Consider the following 15,819-nt stretch of genomic DNA (forward strand, 5'->3'; position numbering starts at 1 on the left):
TGCATGATGCCAACATGCTGTCCCGAGTTCAGCATCACAGAGGTGAGCACAAGCACACATCTCCTCCTTGTGAAGAAAGATGCCCCTTCTGGTGTTGGGAGCTGATTATATTCTGGTTTCACATTTGTTTTAGTACATATATATATGTTTGTTGTTGTTAATCCTCACCCGAGGATATTTTGTTTTTCCATTGATTTTTAGAGAGAGTGGAAGGGGGAGAAAGAGACAAACACCGATGTGAGAGAGAGACATCGATTGGTTGCTTCCTGCATGCCGCACCCCAACCAGGGCCAGGGAACCTGTAACCAAGGTATGTGCCCTTGACTGGAATAGAACTTGGGACCTTTCAGTCCCCGGGCCAACGCTCTATCCACTGAGCCAAACTGGCTAGGGCAATGTTTTAAATATTATAAAAGGTGACAGTACTGTAGCCTTATGGAGTCCATGTTCCCCTTCCTCATCCTGATCTGAGTGGACATTTGCAGCTAAGAAAGGGGGTTGTAGCAGTGAACGGGCAGGATCGGGGCCATGAGTCAGACCTGAGTTGTTGAGCCAGACTTGGGTTGGAGCAGAGGAACTGCCTGAGCAGCTAAGAAGAAGAGAATTTAAAAGATAAATAGTGCTTTCCTTTCCGTCTGGCTGCAGCCATCAGCTAAACCAAGATGGGCGCTTACAAGTACATCCAGGAGCTATGGAGGAAGAAGCAGTCCGTGTAGTGCGCTTCCTTCTCAGGGTGCGCTGCTGGCAGTATCGCCAGCTCTGTGCGCTCCACGGGCCCCTCCTCTCCCCCTCCCACCTCTCAGTCCCGTTCCCCCCCCCCCCCCCCCCCCCCGCCCTACAAAGCGCAGGCTGGGCTACAAGGCCAAGCAAGGTTATGTCATATATCGGATTCGTGTGCACCATGGTGGCCGCAAACGCCCTGTTTGTTCCTAAGGGTGCCACATATGGCAAGCCTGTCCTTCACGGTGTTAACCAGCTAAAGTTTGCCCGAAGTCTTCAGTCTGTTGCTGGGGAGCGAGCTGGACACCACTGAGGCTCTGAGAGTCCTGAATTCTTACTGGGTTGGTAAAAATTCCACGTACAAATTCTTTGAGGTTAACCTCATTGATCCATTCCATAAGGCTATCAGTACAAGCACAGGGAGATGCGAAGGCTGACCTCTGTGGGCGCTAGAGCCGTGGCCTTGGGAAGGGCCACAAGTTCCACCACACTATTGGTGGTTCTCACCACGCCGCTTGGAGAAGGTGCAATACTCTCCAGCTCCACCGTTACCGTTAATATAAGTAAAGTTTGTAAAATTCTTACCTAACAAACAATTTAGGACAGTCAAAAAAAAAAAACAAGACAAACAGTGCCCTAGCTGGTGTGGCTCAGTTGGTTGGAGCGTCATCCCATAAACTGAAAGGTCATGGGTTGGATTCCCAGTCAGGGCACATACCCAGGTTGTGGGTTTGATCACCAGTTGGAGTGTATACAGGAGGCAGCCAATCAATGTTTCTCTCTCACATTGACATGTGTTTTTTTAAATTCTTTATTGTTTAAAGTTTTACATATGTCTCTTTTTTCCCCCATTGACCTCTCCCTGCCCACTGCTGGCCCCCAGCACATGCCTCCACCCCCCTATTGTCTGTGTCCATTGGTCATGCCCATATGCATGGATACAAGTCCTTTGGTTGATCTCTTACCCACCCTAATTGATGTTTATTGATGTCTCTCGCTCTCTCGCTCTTGCTCTCGCTCTTTCTCCCCTTCCTCTACCTAATATCAATATACCAATGTACATATCCTTGGGTGAGGATTTTTAAAATATTAAAATAAAAATAATGCCCTGACTGGTTTGGCTCAGTGGATAGAGAGTCGGCCTGCGGACTGAAGGGTCCCAGGTTCGATTCCAGTCAAGGGCATGTACCTTGGTTGCAGGCACATCCCAGTAGGGGGTATGCAGAAGGCAGCTGATTGATGTTTCTCTCTCATCAATGTTTCTAACTATCTCTCCCTCTCCTTTCCTCTCTGTAAAAAATCAATAAAATATATTTAAATAAATAAATAAATAAATAAATAAATAAATAAAATAAAAATAACAAAGTCTATTAAAAAAAAAAAAAAGACAAACAGTGAGAACAGCTTTCTCACTCAACTGATAATGAGATTATAAGTACCTGGGATCCCTAGAGGCAAACATGGTAAGGCCATGGGTGTAGGGATCGGTTATAGGGTTAAGTCTCAGACTGACCTGCTGGCAAAGCCGCAAACAAGTCCCATCTTAGAGGGCACAGCCCTCTTAGCATAATTAAGCTTGACTTTATGACACTCCCTAGATCCGTGGTCGGCAAACTGCAACTCATGAGCCACATGCGGCTCTTTGGCCCCTTGAGTGTGGCTCTTCCACAAAATACCATGGCCTGGGCGAGTCTATTTTGAAGAAGTGGCGTTAGAAGAAGTTTAAGTTTAAAAAATTTGGCTCTCGAAAGAAATTTCAATCGTTGTACTGTTGATATTTGGCTCTGTTGACTAATGAGTTTGCCGACCACTGACCTAGACCCAGCTTATTCTCTTTGTCTGTCTTTTCTTCATCCTTTTCCGGCCCTCCCTCAGGCTTGCTGAACCCTTGGCTGTGCTGGCGCGGCCCAAGTGGCGCCCAACGCGAGTCTGAGTTCGGCCCAAGTGGCACTCAATGCGGGCCTAAGTGTGAGGGAACTGCAATTGTCAGGTGAAAGGAGGCTCCAAGGTGTGTGTGCGCAGAAAGTAAGGTAGGGGTGTGGTAATAGCTCAGGTGTAAAACTTGAGAAATTCAGGATCCTAGGAAGGGATCCCTAAAAACAATGCTTATTGAAGCATTTTTAATTTTCTTGAGAAAATAAGTAGAAGCATTTTTAAATTTCTTAGGGAAAAAATAAGTAGAAGCATTTTTAAATTTCTTAAGGAGAAAATAAATAGAAGCATTTTTAAATTTCTTAAGGAGAAAATAGAATATAGAAAATAAGATAGATACAGGTTAAGTGGAAAACTAGAAGTAGAAGATAGTAGAGGTAAAATTTTGGTAATTTGTTTGCTCATAGGCACTGGACCTCGTGGGGTTTTGCAGGTTCAGTTAAGGTGTGGAATTTATGAGGGTTGCAACCCAGGGAGGTTTGGGCAGGGCCAGCCAAGCCTACCTATAGTTCACAGATAGAGGTAGACAATAAGTAGAAATAAGTGGTAGAAATAGAGAAATAAGCGGTAGAAAGTAAGCGGTAGAAATAGGAGCCAGAAATAGGTAGAAAATAAAATAAAGTAGAAAATAGGAGATATAAAATAAGAGATAGTAGGGAACTGTAAAAACAAAGGGTGGAAATCCTGGTCACTGGGACGCTTAAAGCCAAGCCAGGACATTTTGTTAAAGCAAAAAAAGGAAGTCAAAAGGCCAAGGAGAGTGGAAACAAGCAGCCTGGACTGTGCACAAGATTCAGGAGAGGAAAGCATTGGGTAAATGAATGCCGCTCCAGGACTGATATTAATGATAATCCAATACCCCCTAGGCAGGGAAACTTCAAGCAGGGCCAGCCCCAGTCCCACCAGGTAGAGTGGACTGTATTCTCAACCCTACCACAGCCTTTCCAGCCAACTCAGTCGTCCAAGCAGCTTGATCCTCAGAATCCAGAGGAAGCAGCGCAGCTGATTTGGGTGCCAGAGCAGGATGTGCATCACCACAGGCAACCCAGAAAGGCTCCTTGTCCCTCCATTCAAAAGACTGAGAGTTGCAAGAGAAACCAAGATGGTGGCATAGGTAAACACCTAAACTGCTGCCTCACACAACAATTTCAAAACTACAACTAAAAGACAAAACGGACACATCCAGAACAACAGGAAGGCTGGCTGAGTGGAAATTCTACAACTAGAAGGAAAGAGAAAAGCACACTGAGACTTAGAGGAGCTGCAGGAGGCAGAGGTACTGAGACGCGCGGGGAGAGGACTGGCAACTGAATGCGCAGCTGGCTTTCTCAAGTGGGAGGGAAACACAAGCTCCCGACTGCACTGAACTCCAGTTCTGGGAAAGACTCTGGGGACCCAGACGCATTCGGGGAGAAACTGGACTGTCTGGCAGTGGACGGAACTCGAGGGCAACTTTCTCTCAGAGGTGCTTGCAGCGATTACCAAGGGACACTGAGACACAGGGGCCTAATAGGGCAGGGCTGACAGGAAACCAATGCTGTCTGCTCCGCCCTGAGACTCCACCCCATCCAAGCTGAGCACAGAGCCTTTTGCAAGTCTTGTCTCATAAGGGTGTCTCCAGCACAGAAGTTCTCCCATTGTAGACACAGCTGATCCTCCCAGCCAATTGGCCTGGAGGTCAATTCCTCCCAGTGATACCAACAACAATCAAGGCTTAACTACAACAAGACTGTGCACACAGCCCACAAAGGGGTGCACCAAGAGTGTCCACCTCAGGTAACTGGGGAGGCTGAGCCACTGGGCCCTATAGGACACCTAGCACACAAAGCCAATCTATCAACTCAGGGAAGCAGCCAAAATGTGGAGACAAAGAAACAGATCACAAATGAAAGAAATCGAGGAAAGCAAACGACTGGATATAGAGTTCAAAACCACGGTTATAAGTTTTTTCAAGAATTTTCTAGAAAAGGCCGATAAATTTAGTGAGACCCTCGAGGATATGAAAAAGGACAACTAGAAATTAAGCATACACTGACTGAAATAAAAAATATTATACAGAGATCTAACAGCAGATTAGAGGATCGCAAGAATCAAGTCAAAGATTTGAAATACAAAGAAGTAAAAAACACTCAACTGGAAAAGCAAAAAGAAAAAAGATTCCAAAAATATGAAGATAGTGTAAGGAGCCTCTGGGACAAGCGTACCAACATCAAAATAATGGAGGTGCCAGAGAAGAGAGAGAGCAAGATACTGAAAACCTATTTGAAGAAATAATGACTGAAAACTTCCCCCACCTGGTGAAAGAAATAGACTTACAATGCCAAGAAGTGCAGAGAACCCCAAACAAAAGGAATCCAAAGAGGACCACACCAAGACACATCATAATTAAAATGCCAAGAGCAAAAAGACAAAGAGAGAATATTAAAAGCAGCAAGAAAAAAACAGTTAGTTACCTACAAGGGAGCACCCATATGACTGTCAGCTGATTTCTCAACAGAAACTATGCAGGCCAGATGGGAGTGGCAAGAAATATTCAAAGTGATGAATAGCAAGAACCTACAACCAAGATTACTCTACCCAGCAAAGTTATCATTCAGAATTGAAGGGCAGATAAAGAGCTTCACAGATAAGAAAAAGCTAAAGGAGTTCATCACCACCAAACTAGTATTATATGAAATGCTGAAAGGTATTCTTTAAGAAGAGGAAGAAGAAGAAAAAGGTAAAGATAAAAATTATGAACAACAAATACATATCTATTAACAGGTGAATCTAAAAATCAAGTGAATAAAAAAACCTGATGAACAGAATAAACTGGTGAATATAATAGAATCAGGGGCATAGAAAGGGAGTGGACTGACAATTCTCAGGGGGAAAGGGATGTGGGGGGTGTGGGAAGAGACTGGACAAAAATCGTACACCTATGGATGAGGACAGTTGGGGAGCGTAAGGGCAGAGGTTGGGGTGGGACCCTGGTGGAGGGGAGCTATGGGGGGAAAAAAGAGGAACAATTGTAATAATCTGAACAGTAAAGATTTATTAAATTAAAAAAAAAAAAAGACTGAGAGTTGCGGCGCAGAAGAAGATAACGAAGACCACATGCAAGGGACCAAGATGCCAACATGGAGTCATCTGAAGAAGCTAACAACTGAGGCCCAGCAAATGGCAGAAAAGCAAGGAGTGGAAGCTACTCCTTCAGCCATTTTTATGGCTATGTTAGCATTGGTTAGCTGCCAGTCTTCTGTAAAGTCTTGTGCAGCTAAATCTAAGGACTCTGAGTAAGATATTCTGAAAATGTTAACATGTCTGAAGTTTGGTTTTTCTCTTATTGCTGTATTGCATTGGCTTTGTTTTGTTATTATTAATAGCCAGAGTTTTGCTCTTGATGTTTAAGTTTTAAAATGTTAACATGTCTGTAGTTTGGGTTTTGCATTGGCATTGTTTTGTTAATATTTTAATAGTCAGAGCTTTGTCCTTAATGTTTAAGTTTTACTTCCATTATTAGTAGCTTAAAAATAAAAGAAGGGCAAGATGTAGGGAACGGTTATAGGGTTAAGCCTCGAACTGACCTGCTGGCAAAGCCGCAAACAGGTCCCAGCTTAGAGGGCACAGCCCTTTTAGCATAATTAAGCTTGACCTTATGACACTCCCTAGATCCTTCCTGGGTAGCTAATGGGCTGTGGGAGGTGCAGCAAGTGCTGCCAAAACAAGTGAAACTCACAAGAACATTGTAACTATGGTGACCACTACCTAGTTTACCTCTGACTATAAAATAAAGCATCAGCTTGCAGTCTGGATCTGTTCTGTGGTCTCAGCCAGGCACAGAAGATCCACCTAGACCCAGCTTATTCTCTTTGTCTGTCTTTTCTTCATCCTTCACCGGCCCTCCCTCAGGCTCGCAGAACCCTTAGTTGTGCTGGCATGGCACACATGGGCAAAATGGCAACCATCTTGACAGCAGGAACTTCTAGAGAAAATAAGCACTGAGGGTTAGAACAAGCCAGTAGAGAAAAATGACTTCTTCATCCAAATTACTCTGAGAATTTGTCTGGAGATCATAAAGAAGGAAGAACCAGCCCAAAATTACAGAGCTAAGAAGGAACCTAGAGATCATCTAGAGTATTTTTTTTTTCCCGGACTGGGATCTACTGGGTTAGAGGGGCTGCAAACAGGGTATTTCAAGCTAGAGCGGTAACAGATAGGGTCCAGTAAAGGAAGTTCTGATCCTGACAACCCTAGCAAAGGACAAAGGAGGCTTCTGACTTCTGCAGGACCAGAATCCTGAAGCCAAAGGAATTCACTTACTGAAGTCCCAGATAAGACCGAGCAAGCATAGTCCCTAACTCTGGGACACAGAACCCTGCCCAAAGCAAAATAGGAATGGCTGGATCCCAAGCAGGACAGGAGGAAAAGTGGCTAACAGACCTGTTCTTCCCAGGACTAGAGGTGACATAAAATGGAACAGAAGAGAATAAACTCACAGCTGGGCTCAGTCTTCCTGGGAGATTTGCATGCTCTGGGAAAGCTCTGTCCACAGAAAAAAAGGTCAACAGCATGGACATAGTAATGGGATAAGAGTTAGAACAAGCTCTAAATAAGAATATCTCTTTTAATTCAGAATTTCCTTTGTGTGTCTCTATGTGTGTACTCCTCCCTTCTGCTCATACAGCATTTCTTTTAAAACAAGTGATTCTCAAAGGTGTGGAAGGTGGGGAAAAGGCATAACAGATTCCCTGGGTAGGCAAGAAAGAAGGGGGTAGTGGGCCTTTATAGTTTGTAAGATTGCCCAGATGACTCTGATATGTCCCTCCGCTGCCTCTTTGAGAACCACTGCTCAAGAAGCTACCTAGGCTCTAGCTGGGTAGCTCAGTTGGTTAGAGCACTGATACAACCTTGTCCTGATACTCCAAGGTTGTGGGATTGATCCCCAGTCAGGTCCAATCTGGAATTATCCCAAACTCTTTGTCTTTATTCACTCAGGCTATTATAAAAGAATATTTTAGACTGTGTAGCTTATAAACAACAAAAACTTTTTTATCATAGTTCTGGAGGCTGAGATCCAAGATCAATGTGCCAACAGATTTGGTGTCTGGTGAGGGCTCACTTCCTGATTCAGAGACAATCCTTGGAAACAGGCTGTGGAGTCTCTTGTATAAGGGAACTAATCTCATTCATAAGGATTCAACCCCCATGACCAAATCACTTCCCAAAGGCTTCATCTCCAAATACTATCACACTTGGGATAAGGTTTCAACATATGAATTTGGAGGGATACAAGCATTGTCTGTAGCATTCTTCAGTCAATCTCAAAATGACCTTAGCATCACACCCAGGAACTCCATGCTAAGTGAGTATCTTACAGGGAGATAGTATAATCCAAACTAAATCTTGTTTCTCTGAAATTAAAAAGATTATTTTATGAACAAGGTGATCCTTGAATCATTAATTCAATTAGTCAACAAGCATTTATTCAAGACTGTAATTCTCTATCTCTGCTGTAACAAATTACCATAAATTTAATAGTTTAAAACAACACAGTTTTATTATTATACAGCACTAGAGAAAGGAAGTCCAAAGTGGGTCTCAGTGGGCTAAACTAAAGGGGTTGGCAAGGTTGTTTTCCTGGAGGCTCCTCGGAGAATCCAATTCCCATCATTTTCCACTTTCTAGAAGCTGCTCACCTCTCTTGGCTCATGGCCCCTCCATCTTCAAAGCCATGTCCAGCAATGCCAAGGAGTCCTTCTCACATTATCTCTGGTTTTTCCTCTTCTGCCTTCCTGTTCACTCAGAAGGACTCTTGATTATACTGGGTCTACCAGGCAACCTAGGATATGTTCCCCCATCCAGTTTAATTGATTAGCAATCTTAATTCCATCTGCAACTTTAATTCCCCTTTGCCATGCAACCTAACATAGATACAGGTTCCTGGCATTAAAAAGTGGACATCTGCCCTAGCCGGTTTGGCTCAGTGGATAGCATCAGCCTGCGGACTGAAGGGTCCCAGGTTCGATTCTGGTCAAGGGCACATACCTCAGTTGCAGGCTCGATCCCCAGCCCCAATCAGGGCATGTGTGGGAAGCAACTAATCAATGTGTCTCTCTCATATCAATATTTCTATCTTCCCTTCTCTCTTTCACTCTCTGTGAAAATCAATGGAAAAATATACTTGGGTGAGGATTAACAACAAAAAAAGTGTACATCTTTGCCCAACCAATGTAGGTCAGTGGTTGAGCATTGACCTATGAACCAGGAGGTCACAGTTCCATTCCTGGCCAGGACACATGCCTGGGTTGTGAGCTCGATCCTGAGTAGGGGGTGTGCAGGAGGCAGCCAATCAATTCATCATTGATATTTCTATCTCTCTCTCCCTCCCCCTTCCTCTCTGAAATCAATAAAGATATATATATATATATATATATATATATATATATATATAAAATATTATATCCTATATAATAAAGAGATAATATGCAAATTAACCCTCATGCCCTCACAAGATGGCTGCCTATGACCAGGCCGGCAGGGGATTAGTGAGGGACAACCAAACGACTGAACAAGCAGGCTGCGTGGGACAACCAGGCCAGCAGGGGGGTCGTGAGGGGCGACCAGGCTGGCAGGGGGGGCAGTTGGGGGCAACCAGGTTGGCAGGGGGGCAGTAAGAGGCGACCAGGCCAGCGGGGGCGGGGGGGACAGCTAGGGATGACCAGGCCGGCGGGGGGGTGCAGTTGGAGGTGACCAGGCCGGCAGGGGGGACAGTTAGGGGTGACCAAGCTGGCAGGGGGAGCAGTAAGGGGTGACCAGGCCGGCAGGGGGGCAGTTGGGGGCGATAAGGCTGGCAGGGGGGCAGTGAGGGACAACTAGGCCAGCGGGGGTGGGGGGCAGTTGGGGGCAACCAGGCCGGCAGGGAGGGGCCAATTGGGGGCGATTAGGCTGGCAGGGGGGCAGTTGGGGGCGATTAGGCTGGCAGGGGGGCAGTGAGGGGCAACTAGGCCAGTGTGGGGGGCAGTAAGGGGTGACCAGGTTGGCAGGGGGGGGTGCAGTTGGGGGTGACTAGGCCAGCAGGGGGGAGAGTTGAGGGCGATTAGGTTGGAAGGGGGGCAGTGAGGGGCAACAAGGCCAGCGGGGGGGGGGGGGGGGAGGCAGTTAGGGGCCACCAGGCAGGCAGGCAGGTGAGCGATTAGGAGACAGTGGTCCAGGATTGTGAGAGGGTGCAGGCTGGGCTGAGGGGACGACCACCCCCGTGCATGAATTTCGTGCACCAGGCCTGTTCATATTCCTTATTCATATACCTTATTCATATACCTTATTCATATACCTTATTCATATATATATATATATATATATATATATATATATATAAATTTTTTTTTTAATTTTAAGTCACAATGACACAAGTGAGCCACCACAGCACTGCCCTTAGCTTACTGAAAAGTCAGAGAAAAAGAAGCCTTAGAGACAGGTTCAAGGGGTAAGCCCATTGCCCCCCTAGCTGCAAGTTTCATGGGGACCCTTAGAGTTTAGGAGAGTAAAGTTAAGATGCATGCCTGAGAGGGAAGGGCAGGCATGGGCATGCTTAGATGAAACTAAGTCCCAGAGAGATGAAGTGAATTGTCGAGGCTCACACCTCTAGTTAGCAGCAGAAGCGGGATTGGAACTAAATCGCTGTGAACTCCACAGCCTATGCGCTAACCTCCAGCCCCTTCCCTCAGTTCTGTACATCCTTCACACTCCACCAAAGCAGCCTGTGTGCCAACTCCAAAGACCGTGTTCCCAAACCACCATGCACACTCCCACCATAACATCTCCAAAGGATCCATTTCAAAGCCACTGCTACTGAGAAGCCTTCCTGGTCCCCTCACTCAGAAATCCTTGCTTCTTCTTGTGGGCTCACAGAACTCTGCTAATCACTTCCAATAGAGTAGTTTTCAATCTGTCTTATGGTGGTGTGTTAAAGGTTATCTGCTTTCATTAGATTCTAATCTCTCTCAGAGTGGGAGGCCTTCCTTATTCATTTTTGTATTCTCACAGTACCTTGTCAGTTCACTGTGCATTATGCATTCAAAACTGGTTTTTGAGATCTTTGAGGCAAGATGGCTCTGTGAGTTTACTCTGTAGGCGCTCCCTCTGCCCTAAATACATAGCAGGAATAGATAAAACATAAAAAGAAAACACCAAAATGGTAGTATTGAGCTCAGAAAAACAATGTTATCATCTCTGTGACCCTGAACTAATTAGAAACACAAAGTTATGAGCAGGACTGAAGTCTCAAGGCTTCAAGGATCCTAGTAGAGATGCAGGGGAGGCAGCCAAGCACTTAGGGGACAAAAGCTTGGGGCAGTTTCTCCACTAAGGAAAAGAGACCAACAAACATAGCTGCTGCCAGCTGCCAGAGATGTATCTTACTTGGATTATAAAGAAAAGCTTCGTATAAAAAAATCAATAAAAACATATTTTAAAAAAGAAAAGTTTTGTATAAATAACAAGAGATTTAGGGTTGGATGACAATGAAAGTAATATAGGGCAAAATTAGTGGAGAGGGTAAAGACTACAATGGCAACAAAGTGCAACTGGGATAGCAAACCGAAGACCTATTGACGACATCTCCACGTACCTGGGTGGCAAGGCGTTCCTCTGAACCCCCCAATTCCAGCAGGAGATAACAAACCCAGCAGCTACAAAACTTGTATGGGCCCCTAGCCGGTGTGGCTCACTAGATAGAGTGTGGGGCTGTGGACTGAAGGGTCTCAGGTTCGATTCCAGTCAAGGGCAATGCCCAGGTTATGGGCTCCATCCCCAGTAGGGGGTGTACAGGAGGCAGCCAATCAATGATTCTCTCTCATCATTGATGTTTCTACCTCTCTCCCTCTCCCTTCCTCTCTGAAATCAATAAAAACATTTTTAAATAAATAAATTTTAAAATTAAAATGTTTAGTGCTTGGAGCACCAGCCCTCAGATGGAAACATCTCAGGTTCAATTCCTGGTGAAGGGCATATACCTGGGTTGCAGGTTGATCCCCCATCATGTTGGGGTAAGTGCAAGAGGCAACCACTCGATGTGTCTCTCACATTGATGGTTTCTCTCTCTCTCTCCCCCACTCTCTCCCTTCCATTCTCTCTAAAAACCAATGGAAAAAATATCCTTGGGTAAAGATTAAAAACAATAAAAATGTGTAAAAGAAACGAGCATTTGAGATCTTGCTTTCTGGCACTGTCATCAGTTTGGCTCAAACTCAAAAAAATTCTCGGTAAATTTGGACCTTTCTTGCATAGACAAAAGTATATCCTAACAACGATTATTTAAATGTTTTGAGGGCCTCATTTATTATGTCCACCCATTTTGCATATTGACATTATACAAATATAATATTTCATTTTAATGAAGACTACTGCTTACACAGCCTGTAAAAATACATTGAAAAATTGTTTGTTGAACTGGATGTGGTCTTTGGCTTAAGCAATTTCCTCCTACTCTTCATTCACGTTTTTGCCCAGCAAGCATTTGCAGACTTCTTTTCCACGTGGCATTCCCACAGCTCCAGCCATCTGGGTGGGACATCTTGAGGCCTCCAATCTGCATAGATGGCTGCCGCCCACCTAGCTCTCTCCCTCCCTGTCCTCCTGGCAACTACTGTTTATACTGCTCCTTCGCTCTTTTGGAAAAACTGGGGGTCCTTTGTTTCCATAAGCGTGAGCTCCCTGGGCGTAAAAACTGGAGCTCACGTTCTTTTTCTCTTCCTTTTGGCCAAGTCAGTCCTTCCTTGGTGAATTAAATTTTACTTCCAAAGACACAAACGTAGCTTTAACAAAAGCAGCGCCCGTGTTCGGTGACAGTGTAATGTTTTCTGGGCAATAGGAGGGCCCACTGGGAGCCCGCAGACCTCTGGAGGTCACTCACCCCACCCAGGCGGGGAAGCGTTCCCTCCCGCCGCCGCCGCCGCCGCCGCAGCGGGTGCCCTCGGCCAGCGGCCAGCGCTCCACTCTCGGACCTTGCAGCTGGGCCCCTCCACACCGCGGGGACAAAGGGGCTTGTGTCCTGCCGGCCGCCAAGAGGCCTCTACCGAGGCTGGGGCGGAGCGCACCCACATGTGACCCTGCATGCGGCCTCCGCCTGTGGCGGGTTCGCCAGTGGGCTGAAGTCTCCCCAGGCTCCAGCCTCCCGCGACCCCTGTGGGCGTCTCCCCTGGGCGATCCTGTGGGTAGAACGTCCCCAGCGGCAACCGCGTGTCCCTCCCAGAATTTTTTAGCGGATTTGAGCAAAGTTCAGGCACAGCCATCTGGGTGGGAATGTAACATTCCTTTCACCCTGTTCATGATCCAGGGGCTTCCTTCACCTCTCCGCGTTTTAGGGAGGGCCCACAAGCTTCTCCCTTCGCTTCCCCCAGGTCGTTTTTGTTTTTGTTTAGGTTTAGGTTTAGGTTAACACACTTTTGAAATGCCTCTTTATCAGGCCCCCTCAAGCAAACCGCCCTCAAGAGTAAGAGTGCATATAATCCTGTCATCTTCTCTTTGGGGAAGAAGAGGCGGGCCTAACATTTACATAACTTGCCTACACGCCAGGACTGTGAAATAAATATTATTTTCCCATTCTGTCTTTCCATTCTTAGAAAACTGAGGTTAGAATTTTTCCCCTCTGAGCCCTAGGCTCTGGTTAATAACTTCTTTGTTCACCAAATCCTCCAGTTACAAACCTTACTGGACTCTTCCTTTCCCTTTGCTCACACCATTCATTTAATGTCTATTAATAGGGAACTTGTTAAATAAACTGATATTATACAAAGGAGTGGAGATGCATATGTACAGCTAGGGGGAAATCTTCATATTGTAGAGGCTCTGTAGGGTATACTAGACTTGAATTGCATACATAAAATGAAAACAGTAATGGTACCTAATGCACAGGATTGTTGTGAAGATTAAATGAGTGAAAGTACTTAGAACAATATCCAGAATATAGAGCATTAGCCATTTACTTATACGTATTGTTAATAAAAAGAACAAGGGGCAAAAGAGCATGTACAATAATTTTTTAAAATATATTTTTATTGATTTCAGAGAGAGGAAGGGAGAGAGATAGAAACATCAACGATGAGAGAGAATCATGGATCAGCTGCCTCCTGCACGCCCCCTACTGGGGATGGAGCCCACAATCCGGGCATGTGCCCCAGAAATCGAACCCTGGCCTCCTGGTTCATAGGTCGACGCTCAACCACTGAGCCACGCTGGCTGGTCTACAATAATTTGTTTGTTTGCTTGTTTTTTGTTTTTTAAAATATATTTTATTAATTTTCTACAGAGAGGAAGGGAGAGGGATAGAGTGTTAGAAACATTGATCAGAGAGAAACATCGATCAGCTGCCTCCTGCACATCTCCTACTGGGGATGTGCCTGCAACCAAAGTACATGCCCTTGACCGGTATTAAACCTGGGACCCTTCAGTCCACAGGCCGACACTCTATCCACTGAGCCAAACCAGTCAGGGCTACAATAATTTTTATAAAAGAAAAATAAGTATATGGGTAAAATATCCCTTAAAAATGTCACCATCCTAATTAATAAAAGGCTAATATGCAAATCGACCGAACTACAGAACGACCGGTCACTATAACGTGCACTGACCCCAGGGGGCAGACGCTCAACACAGGAGCTGCCCCCTGGTGGTCAGTGTGCTCCCACAGGCGAAGTGCCGCTCAGGCAGAAGCTGGGCTCTGTGAGGGCACAAGCCAGGCTGAGGGACACCCCCTCCCCCACCAGTGTACGAATTTTGTGCACCAGGCCTCTAGTAAATCAATAACAATGGTTGCTTCTGGAGAGAGTAACAGAGGGGCCAGAGCAAGGCAACTTATTTTCACTGTATACCTTTCTATACCTTTTTAATTTTTTACCATGCGTGTTTGACATCTGTGAAAAGATAAACTAATTTTATTAATTAATTTTTTAAATAGAAAAGTATCTATCAGAAACACATTAAGAAAAAGTAATTAAATTTTATGAGATGTAGAAATCATATTACAATCTTTTCCATTAGTGTTATTTTGTTAAAATGATTACATATTGTAGTCACTGAATGATTTTTCAAACACTTGGTGCACACTTTCAAATTATTGATGGAGCATAGTGCTTCTACCTCAAAGTGTGGTCCTCAGACCAGCGGCCTTAGTATTACCTAGGAACTTGTTAGAAATGCAGAATCTCAGGCCCCACCCCAGAACTACTGAATCAGAGTCTACATGTTAATAAGAATCTCAGGTGGTTTGTCTTATTTGAGATATGAGAAACACTGAGCTAAAAGATATAATAATAATTAAAAAACCAAATGTTTTACTCGTCTCTAATCTTTGACCCCCTGCCTCTCAAAATTGCTGCTTAGTGTTAGACAGACATGAGCAGAGCAAGGACAATGAGCCCGGTACAGAATCACCAGGGTAGAAAGCCCCAGATGCAAGGGGCAAAACTGGGAAAACAAGAACCTGGCCCCAGGGTAACCTACCCTCCTTTAGTATTTCACTGGTCATGTGATTTGGACCCCTGATCTTTCATATTGCTGATCAGGTGAATTTGACCTTTTCCTCCCTAAAGATAACATCTCGGCCTCGGTAGTATTTCAGCTCCAGGCCCAGAAAAGCAGTAAAACCAGACAAGTGAAGCCCTGGCTACCTCAGGACCAGCTCCATTGACTAATGACCCCCTGCCCTGGCACTGACCAATCAATGGAGCCTGTGAGGTCCACGCTGAAAGGAGCCAGGCTAAAAGACCTTGTGAGAGTTTAAGAAATTTTATTACATTTTCTCACAGCGGGCTGAGGCCGGTATGTCGGTGTCAGCCCTGAGGGGGTGGTTAGGTTCTCAAACGTAGGATGGAAGTATGCAATATAGCGTGAGGGTGTGAGTGCACAAGCAGAGGGGAGGGCATGAGTTGGTCAAGGGAGTCAAGGGAGGAGAGTGCAGAGGGCTGTCAAGCAAAGGGGGATTCATCTTATCTTGCTTCTGCAGGCACAAGCCATCTACTCCAAGCTATGGGAAAAGACTTATAACAATATATATTTCAGAAAACATGTCCAAGCAGGAGAGATTTAGGATAGTTCATCCTAACAGAGACCACAACCCTGAAAGAGCACACCTGGAAAGCTGATGAATATTCTATTAAGACCCTCTCCTGAGATCTGCCCTAAGATTTC

The 15,819-nt window shown here is 45.2% G+C and overlaps 1 pseudogene across 1 annotated transcript; it reads left to right on the forward strand.

The window, feature by feature from the left end:
* The first annotated feature begins 662 nt into the window (after positions 1 to 662).
* LOC308247724 (large ribosomal subunit protein eL15-like) lies at positions 663 to 1,278 on the forward strand (annotated as a pseudogene). The gene has a single exon. The product of its transcript is annotated as a large ribosomal subunit protein eL15-like (transcript).
* The last annotated feature ends 14,541 nt before the right edge of the window (positions 1,279 to 15,819 follow it).

The sequence above is a fragment of the Plecotus auritus genome (genome assembly GCF_963455305.1).
Source record: "Plecotus auritus genome assembly, chromosome: 1".
Classification (NCBI taxonomy): Eukaryota; Metazoa; Chordata; class Mammalia; order Chiroptera; family Vespertilionidae; genus Plecotus; species Plecotus auritus.